Genomic DNA, 8,226 nt, shown 5'->3' with positions numbered 1-8,226 from the left:
GCAGAACAGTTTTAACAGGTGCAGGAAAATTAGTCAAATGGAAGTGGGCTGAGGCTGAAGGCAGTTCTCTGTATCTTATCCAAAAAAGTGTCTGGGAATTACTGACCAGTGTAAATGCTCATGGCTCTGGTTTCAAATCTTGCCCAAGAGGAGAAATAAGTCTTGTCACAACAAAGTCTCCAAGGGCCTTTCTGGCAGATTGGGTCAAGTCACATTTATATTATATGGACAGAGACATGAATGCCTTACTTAAATAGCAATGCACAATGTGATAAGTGCTAATATTTCTGACAAGTGTTAAAATTTAAAATTTAAAGCCTTGTGGGGTAACATCTCTTTCTCTTGGTGGTACATACAAAATTTTATAGTCAAGTACCAGGAGCAGTACCTCTGGGCTTGAACTGAATAGTCTGGGGATAGGAGGACTATGAGACGTATCTAAGTAACAGTAACCCAAACCAATGGATCACATCCTGTACTAATATGCAAAAGAGACAACTTTCCATAATTTTCAGACAGAGACAGTATAATGCTGTTTGATACGAAAAAAAAAACATGCTGTACAAGATGCTTTTATGAGCCCTGTTAATATGGAAAGTGGACCATCAGAATACACACTGCACACAGACACACACACACACACTGCCCTGGTAATCATCCCTCTATAACACTCACTTATTTTATACTTTGAACCCAGTGTTCTCTCTAGCTTTAACATGAGTCCCATTTGGAAACCAAACTCAGCCAACATTTATACGGGAGACAATCAGCCCTAAATGATGTAAGAAACTGTATTCTCAGAGATCATAATTTCTGGATGTAAAATATCTAGAGGAAAAAATTTAAAGTCTATTCTTGCCAATGACAAAAACAATGAATCTGACTAAATTTGACTAATGTGTGAATCAAAACACATTTGACTGGTGTGTTTAATACAATAATAACCACATGGAGAAGTAATTTGTGAGGAAACACTCATTTTAGACAAGAAATGGTTGAATTAGTTTTCACACTCTCTAAAACTCTAAAAATTTATATCAAAGGTGTAAACATAGTGAATTGCAGAGGAGGATTCATCTTCTAGTCTGAGGTGGATAGCCTAACTCATCTCTCATTCATTCATTCAAAAGAGATAATGACATTTATTGGGTGACCAGCTAAGTACAGGAAATTAAAGATATAAATGGCAAAATTCCTCAAAGACCTCACAGCCAATTTAGTAGCAGAGAAAAATCAATAAAGCAACAATTATAGTTATAAACACATGCATACAACATGCACACACAACAGAGCTGTGGCACTGTACAACTCCAGAGAGAAATGGGGAAAAGGAATGTCAAGAAAACTTCACAGAAATATTTGGGCAAAATATTAGAGAGTCAGTGTGAATTTGCCTGCTTAACATTGAAAGTCAGAAGAGAATACCAAATAAAATGCATCACATAGAGTATAAACATGGACAGTGGGACCATTGAAAACCCAAGCCTATAAAGATAAAATGAGGCTTGGTCATTAAGGCTCTTACTTGGCACATAAGTATTTGAATTTTAATGGTGAGAGTAGCCCAAGGAAGGATTTTAACATATAACATGAGGAGATACATATTTTACAAACCCAGCTTTGACAAATGTGGTTATATTGGAGGAGAGGGAGAGTAGGGACAGAGACAGAGATAAAATGCAATATAAAAGAAATGGAGAGAAACAGGACTAAAATAGTGATTTAGGTGACAGAACAGACAGTACTGAGAGACATTCAGACATGGAAATGGGTGAAAAAGAAAAGCTGATCATGATTCTTAGATTTTTACTTTGCAGGTTTAGGTGGATGCAATGTCATTCAATAATATAGGACATATAAAAAAGAACATATATATGGGAAAAAGAAGAACAGATATATGGGAAAGAGTGGGGAGGAAAGTTCAGTGATGGTCAGTCATATAGGACACACTGGTAGAATTTTCTGTGGACATTTGCAAATATAGATATGAACTTCAAAAGAAAGGAAGAGATTGGAAAGTCACTGAAAGAGTAGAATTTAAATGAAAATGATTGGATCCAATATCTCATGGAAAGCATTATTGAAAAGGGAAGTGAATTAAAGATAGATTCTTAGAAAATATCTCATTTAAGGTCAGACAAGAGACGAGAAAAGGCTACTTTTAATTCCAATCATTACAGCCAGCTTATTTGTGTCTCATTTTGTGCACATTTGCTATTTGTTTGAATTCTCCACTCTAGATTCAATTCAATTGACCAGTATATCAGGAAAAAAGCCTGAATTTGAAGACTATTTCGATAAGTTGCACTAAGTATTTTCAGATGAGTCTTGATATGAACATATATTATAATGCATTTTTTTTGCATTTGTATCAAGAGTTTAGTTTTGAAAGAAAAAAATCAGAACATCTACATAGTAACTTTATGAAAATATCTTTGAAAAACCTCCCCAAACCATTTAAGAACTCTGTAATACAGTGCTAAACAACTCTTCAGCGTGTCCAGACCCTACGTTATAAATTAGAGAGTGAAAATCTGGCAATCTGCTTAGAGGAGTATAAAGAACACATAAATCTGTCTATGAAAAAAACAAGACATCTCTAGGTACATAGGTTTCAAGAAATATTTACCACTGGGTTAACAGTCTTCCATGTTTTTAATTTTCGGAGAAACTTAAAAAAGATTGGACATTTAGAAACAGCAGCCTTCCTATCTGAAGAATATTGAGAACAGCAATAAAATACAGTATCCCATCTGTTAATTGAAAAAGAAAAATTTTACTGAAACGGATCCTTCATAAATATGACACCAGTAAGTTTAACTTTAACTAAATTAACCTGTTGACCTAAGATAATGTAGTTTTCTCCTACACAGGTTGCAGCAGCTAGGTAAAATTAATTACAGTCCCAGTTTTACTGTTTTACTCTTAACAGTAGTAAACATAAGAGAACCTTACGATTGGCTTCTGGTAAGACATTCTATAAGCCTTAGCATTTGACGCTGTTTTCCAAGTATTTTTTTTCTGCCCAATAAAATAATTTATAAATTTTCTTTCTATATATCTAGTTTTATAAACCACATTCCCTCACTTGATATTAAAAACAGCCTATAATATGGACAAAGCTGATATAATTATTTTATTTTTAGAGATGAGAAAACTGAGACAAAATAATGAGAAAGATAATAATTGTCAGAACCAGCAACTTTTCAAAACTCAAGCATGTTGCAAGTACTGTACTATGAACATTTCTTTACTAAGTTGTCAAATCTTCACAGCCAACTATGAAGTTAATACTAATTTTATTTTCAGTTTCCAGATGAAGAAACTGAATTTTAGGGAGGTTTGGGAACTATTCCAAGGTCATATAGCTAGTGAGTGTTAGAAATGAGACCCAACTAGATGCATCAGATGCTAAATTCCACATTCTTAACCTTTGTTCTGCTTTCTGGATGTGAAATGTCTTTGAAGAGTCTTTGTTCAGGAAGAGTAGTTCAGTAAAAAGTAGAGAATCTGGATCAAGCAGCACCTGTGAATCACTTCAAGCTACTATACAGGAGAACTGGGACTGAATCAGGTCATGACTCCAAGCTGCAGGACCCTGAATCCAAATCTCAGCTGAATACTGTAAATCTTGACACAGTTGAGTTACATAGATGATCGAGCTCACAGTCACTCATTAACTCCTTCAACTAGACAGAAAAGTAATTGCCAACTTTGTATTTTAAACTTTCACACCATTTTATGATTTTCTATGCTGACACCTAGAGTAGTCAAATTTATTTAACACTTATGTGGATTTTATGTGTAATTTAAAAACAGTTGGCAAAATCTCAGTTGAATACTAAGTGTAGAAGACTTATGACAATAATGATAATGTCTATTGAGGGTTTCCTATTTTCCAGGCATCAAGCTACCTGATTTATAAACGTTACCTTATTTAAACTTAAACCTCTCCAAGTGTTACATTTTAAGTTTATATATATATATATATATATTTAAATTTCAAGAGGCATCAGATTTTCAAGGGAATGAATGTCCAGGAAATGAAATAGGGCTTTAAAGGTTGATAAAATGTCTAAGAGTTTCGGTGTTTTCCAATAGAGCTTAGTGGGACCAAACTGCTGCATGGTGAAACTGTATTCTTAACATCTCCAGACTGGAAAGGTGACTAGTGCTGTGACATGCTCAGCCAGGCCTTTCCTGGACAGGATGCATTTTATCCTTGTGCTGGCTGTGCTCTTGAACCAGAACTACATTTTCAGTCCAGTGAACCTGTGAGACAGTGTGCTTTCAGGGAAGTCAGCTATGAAGTTTGGAGAGTCTTGCATTTTGAAAAGTATTACAAAACAGTGCCATTATGAAGAACAAAGACAAAACATTAGAACTCAGTCCTAGCACAAGACACAGATACTGGGAAGGTACAAAGTAACTGTCTATTTTTATTCAGTAGATTCACACATATGAAAGAATCAGTTTGCTCACCTAGTGGGTACATATGACAAGGGGTAACAGTTTCTAAATTAAAATAATACTGTTCCTCTGCTAAGTGTACATGAGCACAATATTTCATGGTTTTTCCCCCCCAAACAGTTAAATTAACTCATTGGTAATGTAGCATACTAAATGACTCCTTCCAAGAAGTAACATGCAATCATTTCTTTTTCAGGCTTGATTAAACTCCCTCTGCCTGTACAAATTTTATATCTGTGCCCAAATATTATCTACCCATTTCTGATCATTGAACAGAGCACAGACTCTGCATAACTCATCTCCCGTATGAGGTAAACTCAAGGAACAGCAGTTTTCTTCTTGCACAGCTCCAAGGGGTACCACGCACACACATCCTGTCTGTGGTTGCGTTCCAAGGGATACTACATACATAGGCTACGTGAATGTGTCCACTTCCTGTCAAACTGCCCAGTAGGATCTTGCTCTCATCTGGTGATAGGAGAATAGTCTAATGGAAGCAGGTCTTTGTTGTAAGTGAAAGGCAGAATCACCTTATTGAACAGAACACCTTGCACTGGTTAGCAAACCCAGGGGAGGACGCCAACTACATGGAGGATAGCAAAGAGCATCATTATTACATTGACTAGTAGGAATAAAAGTCTATACACTTCTGCCCATTGCATCTTAGTATTGAATTTGCCCAGGAAAACATAACATAGTCTACTGGATGGATGGAACAGTGTTTTATTTCAAAGAGAAGAGACAGAAGAAGATCAGCTCCAATAGTGGGCATTGGTCCCCCATGGCCAGAGGATTTCTCCCCGTAGCAACTGGCCTCCTTAACCCCTCACATGCCACAGTGGATGGACCCCATCCCCTCCCCATGGAGGACAGGTTTAGTAGTAGGGTTGGTGCAGTGCCATATTAACACACACACTTAAGCAGTACAAAGGCGCACACACTGAGCTGGAAAACAGGGAAAGATATTCCCACAGTAGGCAATAAATCCAGCACAGACTGTGTGAACTCTTTATCTTTTAGTGAGGAAGTGTCCCAGGCCCAAGGTCCTTTTCTGTGTGATCTATTAGGGGGGTCCAAAGACCACATGCACCAGACTGCCTTTCCAACACAGCTCAACACTATCCCATCATCACGGACTTCCCATCCCAAACGACCTCAGGAGTGAAAAGAAATCAGACTTCCTGAGGGAGCTTATCTTACCTCATCCTCGCTCCCACTACCTAATGTTCTAACCCAGGTCTTGTGCACTGATGTATGCTCTCTGTCTGGAGACTAAGTGTTGAGTCAGGCTTGGCGTACAGGGCATTCCTATACGGAGTTGGACACTGGAGCAGAATCTCAAAGCAGAGTCCAGCAGACAAGCTGGTTTGAAAGGTAGATTCCAAGGATGGTGGTAAATTAAACAAGATTAGGAGCATTTAGCTTCAGGGTCCCCAAGTACTCCATTAGCACGGTGGAGATATGCTTAAATGGTGAGGACAGACGGTAGCCTCTACTGCTACAGTCTTGCCAATCCTACTTCCGTGGCCCTTTCCCCAGTCAGTGCGCGGACCAGCCCCTTCACTGCACGAGGAAGGTGTGAGGGAGACTGGGGCCTGGCAGTGCTTTGCTGAGGACTCAGACAAGTGACAGAAATAAAAACCAAATGTGAAGCTCTATTGCACTTGTTAGAGTTGATTACTGTGCACTCCTCTAAGTCTGAAAGCATTACAAGCTAGGTAGCAGGTTTATGAAAATTATTTAGCTGGTTTATGAATCGATTGGACATTTATTTTCACTCATAGATGGAAAATATGAGGAAAAACACCAAAAATGATTTTCCATCTTAAAGAAAATTTGAAATTGCAGTTTAATACCTGGAAGTAAAGGCTGTGATATTTTTTTTAAACCATAGTTACCTTATAATGAAACTATGAAAGTAGCACTACCTGACCTTTGAATTCTGTGAGACAGTCCAATGTCTCTCTAATGAAGTCCCCTGCTTCTGCTTAATTTTGTTTTAACTGGATTTGTCATTTGCAAGCAACTAAGAAATTGAGATAATGACCTTTGCCTTGCAGGTTTCTAATATAGTTTGGGTTCTTTTTTGGAAAGGGATTGGCACATGGTGGGCACTCCATAAATGGTGCTGGCTATTAGAGGGTAAATTGGTTATCTCAGATTCACCTGGTTTACCGTTTCATACTTCATCCTCAAATGAAAGGAGGGCAAAGACTATTCTTTAATGTTGGAACCACAGAAGGAATGACGGATCAGTGGGAGAGGAAGCAGGCACTGACAGAGAAGCCAAATCAGTGCTGGTGGTCAAAAGGTGCCGAGCGTTATAGCCACACCCCTCTCACGCCTCACTCAGGTCCCTCGCCATGTTAACTCCAGATGTAGCTCTATAACTACACACGGTGCCAAGCTGAGGGTTTACTTCTAAGACAAATACAGACTTCATAAAGGCTCCTTTTTAATTCATAAAAACGCAAATGAAATTTCAAGCCAGTTTCTACGAAAAATATTAATTCTTTGTTAAAGGCCAGAGTTATTAGCACCCCAATCATAAATAATCTGCTAATCAATGTTTTGGGGGTAAGAAGACTATCCTATAATATTGCTAGGCCAGCCAGGTTGAGAATAACTGAAATTCTGATTACATTTCATTTTCGTCCATCGATTTAAACAATTGAAAGATTAAACTTTATTTTGCAATAGCATGAAGTTAAAAATCAGATATCTAAACACAAAAGGAACTATATATTATACTTGACTATATACAATGTATAATTAGGCTGATCAGAGTAATATGATTTAAATATTCGTATTAAAATATAGTCCATTTAAATATGCTCACAAATTCATGTTTCAGGTGTCACCCTGAAAATTGTCTTCTTTCCTATTTGGGAATAATGTATAAAATAAATAATATAGTCACCAGGGAAAAATAGAGTCTGGTAAACTAAAGTACTGAAATAGACAAAAGCTTTTGTGATCTCTGTCACATATTTTCATTACAGTCATTTAGACATTTGTGGCTTAATTTGTTATAGCAAAAGCATCTTCCTATTAAAAGGTTGAAGAGAAGATGTCGGTATGCTTTTTAAATAATTGAAGGCTTTTTACCTTAAGTAGAATTGCATGTACTTGCATGCATACGATGACTATCCATAGTTCCTTAAAAAAATAATCTCCTCTCGTGATTTGAAAAAGAAGTAAGCAAAATGTCTGGCTTTTTGGAGGATTCACAAGCAAAGCACTAAAAACAACTCTCTACGGTTTACCTTTAATACAGTTTCTAATCAGTAGAGGGCTCCCTCGTCTGTACAAGACCCACATTACAAAGGCAGTCGGTACAAGCAGCGAGTTACACACTGTGCACACGCATGAACACACACACTCTTACATATACCATCTAGATTAATAAAGCTGTCATTTTTCACTGTTTTCAAATCACCTTTACTATCAGTTGATTTTAAAGCTTAGAGAAATGAACGCATAGGCAGCACCCACTGGCAATATGTTAGAACATTCTCTACCTAAAAATACTGATAGGTGTTTACAAGTTTCCTTCATTTCACTGTGACATTCCTCAGCTCTGATGTGCATTTGGCTGCTTTCCTGAATTCACACATCTCTATGTTTGCTCATGTGCTTGTGCATTTTGCAGAAGTGTCACTACCCAAGCTTTGCAAAATAATTAACTAAATCTTCTAAGTGATGCTGCTGAGGCTGTGTCTTTATTTGGCCTCCAAAACTTGAGAGTTCAAAATC

The sequence above is a fragment of the Camelus dromedarius genome, chromosome 1 (genome assembly GCF_036321535.1).
Source record: "Camelus dromedarius isolate mCamDro1 chromosome 1, mCamDro1.pat, whole genome shotgun sequence".
In the NCBI taxonomy this organism is placed as follows: domain Eukaryota; kingdom Metazoa; phylum Chordata; class Mammalia; order Artiodactyla; family Camelidae; genus Camelus; species Camelus dromedarius.
Note: the sequence above shows the minus strand (reverse complement) of the source record.